Here is a 13,574-nt window from a genome sequence, read left to right on the forward strand (position 1 = left end):
AGAAAATTAGTTTTGATGGTGATGATTTAGCTACTGTGTTTGGGACTCCTAATGAGGGGTTTAATGAGTATTTTAAGGGAGAAAATGAATTGAGTGTTGATGGTGTTCCTATTCAAAAAATTGTTGAATCAATTGGGGGTAAACCTTCCAAAGTTCAAACCAACCATAATCTGTTTTCACCTATTCAAAAGCTGTTGTTTATTTTTGTTCACCTAGCTATCATTCCAAGAACCCATCATAGACATGAGGCTAATCACCTTGATGTTGTGCTTATGTATTGCCTTGAAAATAAAATTCAGATAAACTTTCCATCTTTGATGATCCAGCACCTCACCCACTGTCTTGCCAATCATTTAAAAGTTGGGTATGCAAATTTGATAATTACTCTTCTTGAAAGATGTGGAATTTCCATGACAAACTATGAACCCCTTAAGCTTAAAACTAACCATTATGTCCAACCCAAAACACTTGACGCCCGAAACGGCGAAACCTAACTGCTGTTGAGGGAACTACTCAATTTCTTTCCAAATCCCTTTCTAAGCCTAAACAGGATGAGAGTAGTTTGAAGAAAAAGGAAGATGAAGAGTTGGATAAGTGGTTGGAGAAAGAGGACAGTGAGAAAGAAGGTGAACAGAAAAAGAAGGAGGTGATTGTGATGTCAAACCAAAAGGGTACTCAAAGCTCTAGGAAGAGAAAGAGTACTAGGTTGGCAATAAGGCCAAAAGGGAAGGACAAGGCTGAGTCTGCTGCAGTTGTTGGTCTGAGTGAAGAGAGAAACAGTGCACCAGGGGATCAAGGGATCCTTGAAAAGAAAACTGGTTCTCAGGGGGAACAGGGCATACTTCAAGCTTCTGTTGATAAAACATTTCCTACAGGTTCAGGTTTTGCTACCTTCAGCACAGTGAGTTCCACCTTGGAACTTAAAGCTCTCAAAGAGACAGTGCAAAAGCTAGTTTATGTTCAACCAGGTTTGGTTCAAAGGATTGAAGCTCTTGAGAAGGTAGTTTCAGACTTGGTGAAAGCTTCCACAGAGCTCACCTCAGCAATGCACCAGAGCACATCAACTCTCTCTAAAGGGCAGGCTGATCTGTTGAAGAAATTGGAGGACTTGGTCATTGAAGAGGTGCCAGAGAATGATGCTGAAGAAGAGGCCCAGTCCTCTGCCCCTAAAGCTTGATGTTTTTCTTTCTATCTTAGCTCTAAAACTTTATCTCTTTGAACTTGGTCCGAATTGAACTTGTTTTATTTTGCTTCTTTTGGGTTTGTAAACAATTAAACAGAGTATTTTCTTTTGTTTTTGATGTTCTGGAGGAACATCAGTTTGTTTATATGGATGTTGCTTGCTTGCTTTATGACTATTTGCATACTATTTCTGGATATATGTGCTTTGTTCTATGCTTTGGACACAAACCATTAAACTGGTGCTGTGTTTAGATATATATGTGCATTAAGTTTGATGAAAGCCAAAAGGGGGAAAAGAAAGGCAAAATCAATTGTTGACAAGCTTCTCCATCCATCTTCATGCTAAGGTATATAATTTAAATTCTGTTCCTTTTCAGTTCCTTGTTATTTGATATGTTCTAGTTCAATATGTTCTAGTTCTGTTTTCACCTGGTTGTTACTTCTTTATTTTACTGAGTTTGCTTAGGTTTGTCATTCATCAAAAAAGGGGAATATTGTTGACCTTATGTTTTGATGATGACTCAAGGAACCTAAGCAAACCTATAACAAGTTTAACTCTTGTGTTTAGCTTTGATTTATGACAGGTTCATGCTATGAAATTCTTGAGTGAGAAGGGAGCATGGAACAAGATCTGAGCTAGCTATGGAAGAATAAAGAAATCAATCAATTCGTGTTCCATAGGAACTAAAGATTCAAAGGAAAGTTCCTTGAGTGAGGAACTGAAGCTTCAAAGTCGAATGTATCTTTATCTTTATTTTAGGCTTCTTGTATCAAGGAGTCTAATGTATCTTTATCTTTATTTTAGGCTTCTTGTATCCATGTTAAGTACATTGTTAATTGATAGGGTTTAAGTGGATTTAATTTTATTTGATAAAGATTTTATTTTCCATATTTTAACTTGTTTTAATCTTATTTCGAAAAATATCTTTTTAGTTAAAATATCTTGATGGTTAAAAGATTTTCTATTTTGATTCTATCCTATTGTTTTGGATAATCTGACTTGGAAAATATTCTTTTGAAAACGATTCTTTTACCTACCTGGTCAAGGAAGTTGAGAGAATAAAGGAAGCAGTAAACCACTTCCTTGTAAAGTGCTTCAGCTTGCTGCCCAAGCATCCACGAACTACACTTCCTAATTTCATGGAAGTTGTGGCTTAGTGGGAGTTAAGGCAAACGGAAATATTTCTACTTCTTTCCTCTATTATAAATAGGATTGGTTTTTTGTTTTGAAAGACACACTTGTGCATTACAATCCTTAGCTTTTCGAAAAGAGTAAAAAATCCACTTAAGTCCTTGAGTGTCTTTGTGCTTAGAATTTTTAGAGTTTAATCCTTGAGTTGTATTGGGTTAGATTTTGGGGAAACTCTAAGAGTGTTTTATTGCTTTAGATGAAGCAAGGAGAAAGAGAGAGAGTTTGAGAGTTCGACTGATTGAGGGATCAGTTGAAGGGAGCTTAAGTTCATAGAGGAACTTGAGTTTAGAGCGAGTCTTAATTTGTAATAGGTTGCTTGCCCTATTATTATTAAGAGTTGAGTTAAAATCCCTTGTGGTCGTGGTTTTTCTTCTTGATTAGGGCCAAGAAGTTTTCCACGTAAAATCTCTCTTTGCACTTTTAGTTTTTATTCGAGTTCCTTTATAAATTCCGCAAAAATTACCCTAGTTCCTCTACAATACAATTCACCCCCCTTTTGTATTGTTCACTCGAGTCAACAGGTTTGATCACGACGGGTTACGGATTATAACCGGTTCGGTCACAACGGGTTACGGGTTGGAACGATTTAGGTTTATCGGATTTTCATCGGGTTTTAACAGTTTTTGGTTTAAAACGGGTCGGGTTACTATCGGGTTTAAACGTAATCGGCTTGGGTTGCTTTCAGTTTCGGGTTGTAATGGTTTGGCTTGATAACGGGTTGGGTTAGTAACAGTTCGCACAAATTCGGTTCAGTTCAGTTTCGGGTTGGAAAAAATTGGGTCGGATCAGTTTTTGGTTTCCAAAAAACGAGTTTTAAACAATTCAGTTCCTTTTCGAATCGGTTCGAAACAGTCGGGTTTAACGGTTCGAGTCAAAAATTGACAGCTAACAATACACAATAATTAATAGGATTAGATAAGTTCAATTTATTAAGGAAAAAAAAATTAGTTTTATTCAAAAAAAAGAAATAAGGGACAATGAAGTATAATTCTAGTAATTTCAGATAGGGTGAGTGTAGCAGGGTATCCTATAAAAATCGCAGGACCCGGTACCGAAACCTGTTGCAACAGGGTCCTAAAAATAGGAATTAAAACCGGAACCTGTTCAATAAGTTCCTAATAATTGGGAAACGGAGGTTCTGGTTCTGAAACAAGGTATCCTGCCTTTCAAGTAAGCTTAATAGTTACTTGATTGTCTAGAATATTTAATACAAAATTACAAATACTTATATTAATACCTTTAATTAAACCTTTAAAAGTAAGATGAAAGATGAATAAGAGGAGGGAGAGAAGTAGGTGCGGCTTTTATACAATTTTGATATAGGGTTTTTATACTTGGGCTTACATTGTAGGTTCCGGTTTCATGTACCCTATAGGAAACCTATACTAACAGAGTAACATGGTATCCCGAATTTTTTCTCACCCCTAATTTTAGATAAGTTTAAATCAATTAAAAAGTAAATTGATTAGATCCTTAAAAATAAATTATTGGAATAAACGATTACTACGATGTATAAAATTTCCCCCTAGTGATTGTTTGATCGAACATATATTAAAGTAGTAGCTAACTCTCCTTAATGGGATGGGAAAGTAATTGATAAACGGGTCTGGGTCACACCCGATACAACTATCCACTTTATACAACCAAGGAGGTTCCACATCAAACTATATGACAATGAGAGGAGTAGCCCCCTTAACCTTATAAAGTTGACACAACGAACTTTCTTATTTCTTCAATGTGGGATACACTTCCTAATACAAACTCTTACTTATAAACTAAACTAACATGGGACAACACACCACTCACACGTGGGTTTTCTCGTGGACTTAACAGTAACATACAAACTATGTAAAATGGAACATTCTAAATTTGGAAAATTTCTATGACTCCATCAACCAAATATTTCAATTATAATATTTGGTGCTCTTTTTTTTATCCTACCAAACAAACACTTACATTTTTCTGTCGAAGAAATGTTTTGAAACCACAATTAAAATATTTTATAAACTTCTAAACAAACACCCAAAAGAATGGGAATTATATGGATATTGGATAGGCAAAAGTTGATGATTACATATTGATTTAAGAAAATGTTTATAATTATTGCAAAAAATATCATTGACTTGTTCGCATGGCTTAATGGATAAGGCGCTCGCCTCCGGAGCGGGAGATTGTGGGTTCGTCCCACTGTGAACGCTTTTTTCTTGAGCTTACTGCTAGGTGCTAGCCGAGTTCTTGGTTCCCTCGAGCGTTACACTACGTATTTAATTTTTTAATAACCAATATTAATTTTTTTTTGTTGTCATTGAGATTCGTAGTACGAGTATATGTTTTCGTGTAAGTAATCAGATAAGTTAAGTAATAATCATAATTGTAAGTTATCCACGACATCCAAATTGAAGGCGATAACTTGTTATGGAGTAGTTATCAAGGCAATCACCGGAAAAAGGCAGCCTCTATGAGTCCATGGCGACTTGGCAAGCAAATACAAAATATCATTGAATACATGTGTATCCTCTTGTCAAGCTTCAACAACTAAACATATTTGCAAGGAAGCAACTCGTGCAACAGATTGAATATCTTATGTAGGATATTTAGTAGTAAATTTCATGGTTATTAATTATTGTAGTAGTTTAGGTCTTAACTTCTATTCTTCAAACTGACATATTAGGAGTTCCCTTTGTGAGGATGGTAACCTAATGTTTCTTTCTTCTTACCTTTTAAAAAAATTGATCATAATTGTAATTTTTGTAGTTTTGTGGACTACTATTTTCATTTTAATTTTTTTTATCCCTATTCATTTTAATTTTTTTTTTATCCCTATTCATAAATTCTCTCTTTTGTCATTGTTTGTAGATTTTAATTTATATTGAGAAAAGATGTATTAACCAATTGTTTTTTTGGCAATTGGCGATTGACAGTTAGTGGTTGATTGGTTTGCTGAGCTTGTTAGACCAGCAAAAAGTACTAGTTGTACGAATTGACTTTTTGAGTTGGTTGTTTAACTTAGTTGTTACAAAAATTTTTGATAAAATTAATTATGGGTGTTAGCTGTTTATTAGTGAAAAAGTGGGCTACCAAGCTAAAAAGCCAATAGAAAAACTACTCTTATTGACTTTTAACTTTTGGCTGAAAAGTTAGCTAAAAAACCAACAAAATTGTTAACAATTAAACATATTTTGGTTGTTTGACAAACTAAAAAGCCAAAAGCCAGACAAAAAGCTTTTTGCCAAACACTCCCAAAGGGTAAATACATTAAGGATAATGCTAAACGTAGCTCTTAAAGCTACAAACATGCATTAATTATTTTTCCTTATTTAGTGTTAGTATAGGATTGGATGACAAAATTAAGCGCAAATCGGTTAATTAACGAATATATTACTAATTTGCATGTGTAAATATATATTCGTTAATACATTAAAGGTAATGTTATTTGTAGCTTTTAAGGCTAGCCACATTGGGTGGGCTATTTTGATTTTGTCTTTTGTCACAAATTTAGTGTTGACAGCATTAATGAGGGAAAATATATAAATAAATATCTCTAAAGATATAAGTGTACGCACACTATTTTTAAGAGTTCAAAAAAGAGACCAATAAATAAATAGTACAATTAAATAATATAATAACTTATGATATTTTTCTAATTGTACAAATAAAGTTGTAATGGTATAAATGCTAGCATATGTGTAATATACCATTAGATAAATATATATTAGATACTATCATTAGAAGGAGTACATTACTTTTTAAACACTATATTCGACATTTCGACTTGAATAGATGTAGATTGAAGTTTGATTCGATTCCAACCAAAGACAATCGACAATGAGCACAATGTTGAATTGGAAAAGCACGAAGCTCCTTTAATATTGGTAAGTGATGAGGCCAAATCTTTACTCTTAAGCACAAAATCTTGATAACTTTTCAACATTTGCACTAATCTGACATCAAATGTTTCGCCAGTAGCAATCCGGCGCTCACCTTAGCCACCCTCCATCATATTCATTCACCACCATGTTTGACTTTAAGAAAAGGATATAACTTCTTCAATTCCAATAATTTTTGTCCAAGACAAAGCTATGAAAAACATGATCTACTAAAGATGGGCACGTGCCATTTAAGCCCAAATGTTGTGCCGACATGACTGTACTTAAGTGCGTGCGCGAAATAGACCAATAAATAGTCGTGATGTAGTATTGGCCGCGGGCTCCTGTCGATCTTGAAAAAATGAAGCCCATATATCGTCTGCAATGGCGGATTCAAGATTTTTCGGGTGTTAGTCACCACCGAATACTAATTAATAATTAATGCAAGAATATTAGAAAAGCTAATAATTAAAAAAAAAAAAAATTACATTCCAAAAGTAATAAATATCCTTGTTACATCCAAATAAAAGAAATTACAACTGCTCTCTACGAGTTTTCATGTTTTGATATCGATCTATAATATCATTTATGTCAACATTCAAAAATATATCTCGCTCTTTATAAGTAACCAAGCAGTCATTCAACATTTGATCTCTCATGCTATTACGTAATTTATCTTTCACTTACGTCATTTCATAAAATACCCTTTCTACACTTGTCGTTGCAACGGGTAGAGTTAGAACCAACTTCAAAAGCAAGTACAGTCGTTCATGGGTTTCATGCTTTCCCGTCTCAACAAGTTTCACGGAAAGCTCACTAAGACTCTTCAAATTCCAAAATCTCACATCATTTCTCATAGCAACGATGAAATTATCAAGAGAATAACAAAAAAATTTCAATTCATTACTTGGAAACTCATTAGGATAGAATTTGGCAAGTTGAATCAATTATTTTTGTCAAATAAAGCAAAACGATTAGTGGAATTAAAGTAAGACATACATACAAGTAGTTCCTTAGTTACCTTCGGGAATCTATTTTCCAATTCTCGAAGTTGAAGATCAATGATACTAAGAGAAACTTCAACCCGGAAATGATGAAGATTTTTCACTTGTGGGCCATTACCTCTATACATTCTTCTCCCGGCAACATGATATCTCCCCTCCATATTAGGAACCTCAATTTCATGTTTATCCATAAAAGAAGTAACTTCCTCCAAATGAGAATCTCATCCTTCATCTCTCAACCTTTGCAGATTTAACTTGGTTACATCAACCATTTCCATTGCATTTACAATATCCTGATCATGTTTTTGCAAAGCCACATCCATTCATCCAACTCATTTGTAATCCCAAATATAGCAACCATCAAATGTGCCACAAAAACAAAATTAAATGACCTCAACAAGTGTGTGATAGATTGTGCTTTATTTGAATCAACTGTATCAGAAACTTTAGCAATGGAATCAAGTGACTTCAAGATTGTAGGATATAAATCAAGCACATTCAAAAAAAATTTATAGTGAGACCCCCAACAAGTGTCACAAGGTCTACCTAAGCCACGTTCTTGATTCAAACCAGTTCCTGATTCAACTTCACCTAAGGATAATCCCTCAACAACATGATCAACTTGTTTTTCTCGAAGAAATTATTTCCTCTTAGGTAAATCTCCCACAAAGTTCAAGAGAGGTGCAAGTACATCAACAAATAATCAAGCACAATCTGATTTTTTTTTTTAACTTGTGTCAACTGAAGTTGATGAGCAAAGCAATGTACAAAGTATGCTTGTTTACATTCATTCAATATTAAAGTTTGAGACCATTGATTGAACCTTGCATATTACTTGCCCCATCATAGCCCTGACCTAGAACTTGAGAGAAAGTCAAAGAATACTCCATGAGTAATGACTCAATAGCAACTTTAATATTTAAGGAAGTAGTATTAGCAACATGCACGACACCAATAAATCTTTCACACACTTCTCCCCTTTTACCAACATATCTCAAACAAAGAGTCAATTGTCCCTAATTGGAAACATCGGCAGACTCATCAGCAAGGATAGCATAAAAACCACCATTAAGATCTTCAAGTATTGCTTTAGTTGTTTCTTTTGCACAAGCATGGATGATATCTTTTTGGATAGTTGAAGAAGTAAGTTGACAATTACTGGGGTGACATTTTGAAAACAACTTTGGAGTATTCAAGATCGTGTTTAGAAAGAAGAGTAAATAGAGAAATAAAATTACCTCTATTCAATGAAATTTCTTTTTCATCATGACCACGAAAAGGTAGCCCTTGAAGTAAAATCCACCTAAAGGTTGTGATTGAAGCCTCCAATCGCTTACGATAAGCACTTCTAGTTTCTGTCGTCTGCTTTGATAGAGCGGTGATAATACTACCCTTTTGTTGCTTGAATAACTCCATAGCAGTCACAACTTTATGGTGAGCACTCATGTGTTTGCTTGCATGATCTCGAATTGTGTTTAATCGATTCCAAGCACAAAAACCATCACAAAAAAGGCATCACGTCCAACACTGTTATCATACTTGAATAGATAGCAAATGAAGCAAAAGGCAACATCTTTGGAAACACTATATTCGAGCCAAGACCCCCAAGTATCAAACCATTTGACATTAAATCAACGCCTCTTGGTTCCGAAAAGTGTTTGAGGATATAAAAAAATCTTCAGGTTGGCAAGGCTTTCTTTGAAGGTATGTCCTCCTCACTAAATCTCTATCATCAAGATGAAAATCACTCATTTTTCTCCTTTGTCCCGGGTATTGTGGAAGATTAGAGATATCATCTTCACTTAATCTTCCATCATTAACCCGAACTCTAGGACTTGAAGTAACTTCAGGAATAAATTGTCCATCTTCATTGTAAGCAAAGTTATGTGATGGGGAAGAATGTTGTTCACTTTCTTAATGTGGAGAAAGATTTGAGGCGGTGGAGGAAGAGGATTTTGTGGTGGAGGAGGTGGAGGAGAAGGATTTTGTGGTGGAGGAGGTGGATCTTGTAAAGGAGGAGGAGGTGGAGGAGAAGGATTTTGTGGAGGAGGGAGATTTTTCGGACCAAAGAAACCTGTGATATCACACTTTTTTTTTCTTTTTAATTCTAAAAATTAAGTTACATTAACAATTAGATATAGCAAACCACAATTGCTTCAAACCAGAAATGCAATTATCCAAACTAATCTATTAAAAAAAAACACAGAAAATCTAAGTTTTTAAATCTTAAGCCCCTAATTTCATAGATAAAATATGAAATCACCAATTAATCAATTTTACTAGCCCATTTTCAATTCATAATATCAATTTTCAAGGGAAAAAAAATCAACAATTCAATAATATCAATTCCTAAAAAATCGGACACCCTAACTCAATTTCAAAGAACAAAATCAACCCTTAATGTCTTCAAAAAAAATACTAATTGACTCAATTAAATCACATAAACAACTCAATTAAGCACAAAATCAACCCAACAAGTCAACAATTTGTGTATTATACTAATTTAAAAACTTAAAAATCAACTTACCTAGAAGAGAGAAATTGAGATAACAAACTCATAGAAGAGTAAACAGTTGTGCGGACGTGCGGTGGCTCTACGGGGCGAGGCGGTCCTGACGTGCGGTGACTCCGGCGGGGCTAGGCGGTGCGGCGGCAGGCAACGGGCCGTGACTGACTGAGTGAGAAGTTACTGACTTTGAAATTACGAAGAGAGAGATTCAGAGAAGAGTAAAGTGTTGTTTCTGTGTTTAGTTTTTTTCCCCTGAATGAGACATCCGTTCGTTTTTTTTTTGTTTTTAAATTTTTTTTTGCTAGGTCACGTGACCCACCGAGACCAAGAGTGGGTCCGCCACTGCTCGCTGTGTGTCGTGTCGTGCCATTCGCAAATGTTAAGATGCACCATGATGTACTTAGAAATAGATGCATCACGCCTATACTTTTGAACATTTAGTAAAATAATCTGAACAACTGCAAATTTTGAACATGTAGTAAAAACATCTGAACAATCGCGAATTGTGAACATTTAGTAAAAAATCTGAACATTGCAAATTTTGAACATTAATAATCGCAATGCACCACGCCTATACTTTTGAACATTTAGTAAAAAATATGAACTATAACAAATTTTGAACATTTAGTAAAAAAATCTAAACAATGACAAATTTTGAATTATTACGAGTCAGAAAAATTTTGAAAGAAGTTTGTCTGACTCGTAATAAATCAATAGTTTTGTACGGAGTAATATAAATTGAACATTTACTGTATACAAAATGACCATTTCTCCATAAAATATGAAAATAAAAATTATGTTACAAATAACAATGTATGCCCATTATAGCTTGTAATTATCTCTTTTATGACTATCTTAAGTATGGTTTTAATAACATCCTTGTAACCCTCCATATGTCATTAGTTCACATTAACCTTCTCATGAATGGACTCTTCATTGTCCTTATAAATTACAATGTTTACATCATGTATATATATAGATGACTCATGAAATGGATGTATAGGCAATGCAATTACCTATCTACATCTCTCTCTAATATTCTCCTTTTCCCCTTATATTACAATATCAACACCATACTCTACCCAATTGCATTGGAAGTCTTGATGTTCGATTAAGTACGTGATACTACGTACCTTTGAATCATAATACTACATTATCGTAAGTCAACACTATGTAAGTATCCAAAATAATTATGAGTTGACTAATCATGTTAATATTCTGGATGAATAATTTTGTTTGACTTGTGTGCACTAATAATCTGATTATTTGTATACTTTGTGAATAAGGCTATTTATTCATGATTTTAGCAAAGGTTATGATTATTCATGAATCATATCAACGAATGCATGCAGTCGTATATTCATGAATCATATAGTATTAATTACAATGAATTTGGAATTTTGGAGTATATGCATGCGCAGCAAACAAGTTTTATAACATACAGTAACATTTTATTTTATTATTTCATGTTTTATCCTTATTTTAAGTATATCATTCTTATTTTATCTGTATACATCTTTATTATCAACCATTATGTTATGATATGTATATGTTTGATGTTTTATGATATCTAATTTTGAATATTATTTTATATAGTGAAATATGTCAAACCTTACCAAGCTTGAATTTGTGGCCCTTGATATTACCGGAAAGAATTATCTATCATGGGTGTTAAATGCTGAAATACACCTAGATGCTAAAGACCTTGGTGAAACCGGCCATTAAGGAGGGTAATGAAGCAACACTCCAAGATAAGGCAAAGGCCATGATATTCCTTCGCCATCACCTCCATGAAGACTCAAAAATGAATATTTAACTGTGAAAGACCCACAAATCCTTTGGAGTAATCTAAAGGAAAGGTATGACCACCAAAAAACAGTAATACTACCTAGAGCTCGTTATGATTGGTTGAATTTGAGATTGCAAGATTTTAAATCTGTTAGTGAATATAACTCAGCTATGTTTAAAATAAATTCTCAATTGAAATTATGTGGAGAAAATATTACTGATGCATAAATGCTTGAAAATACATACTCCACTTTCCGTGCTAATAATATTTTCATGCAGACACAGTATAGAGAAAAAATATTTCTAAAATATTTCAAATTAATATCTTGTCTTCTTGTGGTTGAACAAAATAACGAGTTGTTAATGAAAAATCATGAATCACGTCCTACTAGCTCTACTCCATTCCCTGAAGCGAATGTGACAACCCATAACTGAAAAGAAACTAAAAACAAAGTCCACTCCGGCAGTAGTGGTTGAGGTAGAAGTCGCGGTCATGGCCAATGGCGAGGCCGGGGTCGTGGACGTGGATATGGTAGAGGTCGTGGAGGTAATTTCACAAACTCACATTCCCACCAGAAGTGGGAACGTAGGGATGATAAAGAGAAAAGTGATACCAATATATGTTACCGTTGTGGAGGAAAAGACCATTGGTCTTGGGTTTGTAGAACTCTAAAGCATCTTGTTGAACTTTACCAAGAATCATTGAAGAAAGGAAAGAAAGTTGAGGCAAACCTTATTCTTGAAGATGGTGAAGGTGATATTGATTTTGGCAATGCAAATCATTTCAATGTTGTTGATTTCCTTACTTCCCCGGAAGGGAATAATTTTGATTTTGGCAGTACAACTCATTTAGAAGTTGCTGATTTCTTCACTGCCCCATAAGGGAATAGTTAAAATTATATTATTTTGTGTCAGCTTTAAGTATTAGACTTTATCTAGTTAATTATTTATGTTATTTTCTATGGTTATATTAAGGACTTTTGCTTTATGAATTTATGAACTATTTGGGTGTTTTTATTGATTTATTTATTTATCATCTTTATTTTTATGCTTAATATTTTTTACATGTATTTTATTTCATGAAGAACATGGATACTACTCAAATACAATTTGCTATGAATGGTGAAGGATTATGCCTTGCTAATAGTGCAACTACTCATACAATACTTAAAAATAAAAAATATTTCTCTCATTTGATGATGAAAAGGATTAATGTGAGTACCATATTGGGTAGTACAAATATCATTGAGGGCTCCGGAAGAGCCATTATAAAATTGCCTTGGGGAACTGAAATTAAAATAATTGATGCTTTATACTCCCCATTGTTTCAGAGAAATTTATTAAGTTTTAAGGATATTCGCAACAATGGTTATCATATTGAGACAATCAATGAAGAAAATAACGAATTCCTTCAAATCACAAATATAACTCAAGGCACAAAACATGTTTTAGAGAAACTCCCTACATTCTCCTGTGGTTTGTACTACACAAAAATCAATACTATTGAAACTCATGGTATAGTAAACCAGAAGTTTACTGATAATTTTGTTGTTTGGCATGACCGATTAGGCCATCCCAGTTCAATAATGATGCGAAAAATATTTACGAATTCATGTGGACATTCTTTGAAGAGCCAGCAGATTCTTCATAATAATTTTTCATGTGCTGCTTGCTCAGAAGGCAAGTTGATAATTCACCCATCACCAGCTAAAATTAATATTGAATCAATTAGTTTCTGGAACTTTTACAAGGAGATATTTGTGTGCCCATACATCCCCCATGTGGACCATTTATATATTTTATGGTTTTAATTGATGCATCAACTAGATGGTGACATGTGTCTTTGTTATCAACTCGTAACCTGGCGTTTGCGAGATTACTTGCCCAATTGATCAAGTTACGGGCATATTTTCCAGATACTCCCATTAAGATTATTCGGCTTGACAATGCTGGTGAATTTATATCTCAAGCTTTTAATGATTACTGCATGTCCGTTGGGATAAATGTTGAACATCCTGTAGCACATGTTCATA

At 34.1% G+C, this 13,574-nt stretch overlaps 1 non-coding gene across 1 annotated transcript; it reads left to right on the top strand.

Annotated features, from left to right (window-relative positions):
- The first annotated feature begins 4,499 nt into the window (after positions 1-4,499).
- TRNAR-CCG lies at positions 4,500-4,570 on the top strand. The gene has a single exon. It is a non-coding gene; the product is annotated as a tRNA-Arg (tRNA).
- Positions 4,571-13,574: the final 9,004 nt, after the last annotated feature.

This window comes from Chenopodium quinoa, unplaced genomic scaffold, assembly GCF_001683475.1.
Source record: "Chenopodium quinoa cultivar QQ74 unplaced genomic scaffold, ASM168347v1, whole genome shotgun sequence".
Lineage (NCBI taxonomy): Eukaryota > Viridiplantae > Streptophyta > Magnoliopsida > Caryophyllales > Amaranthaceae > Chenopodium > Chenopodium quinoa.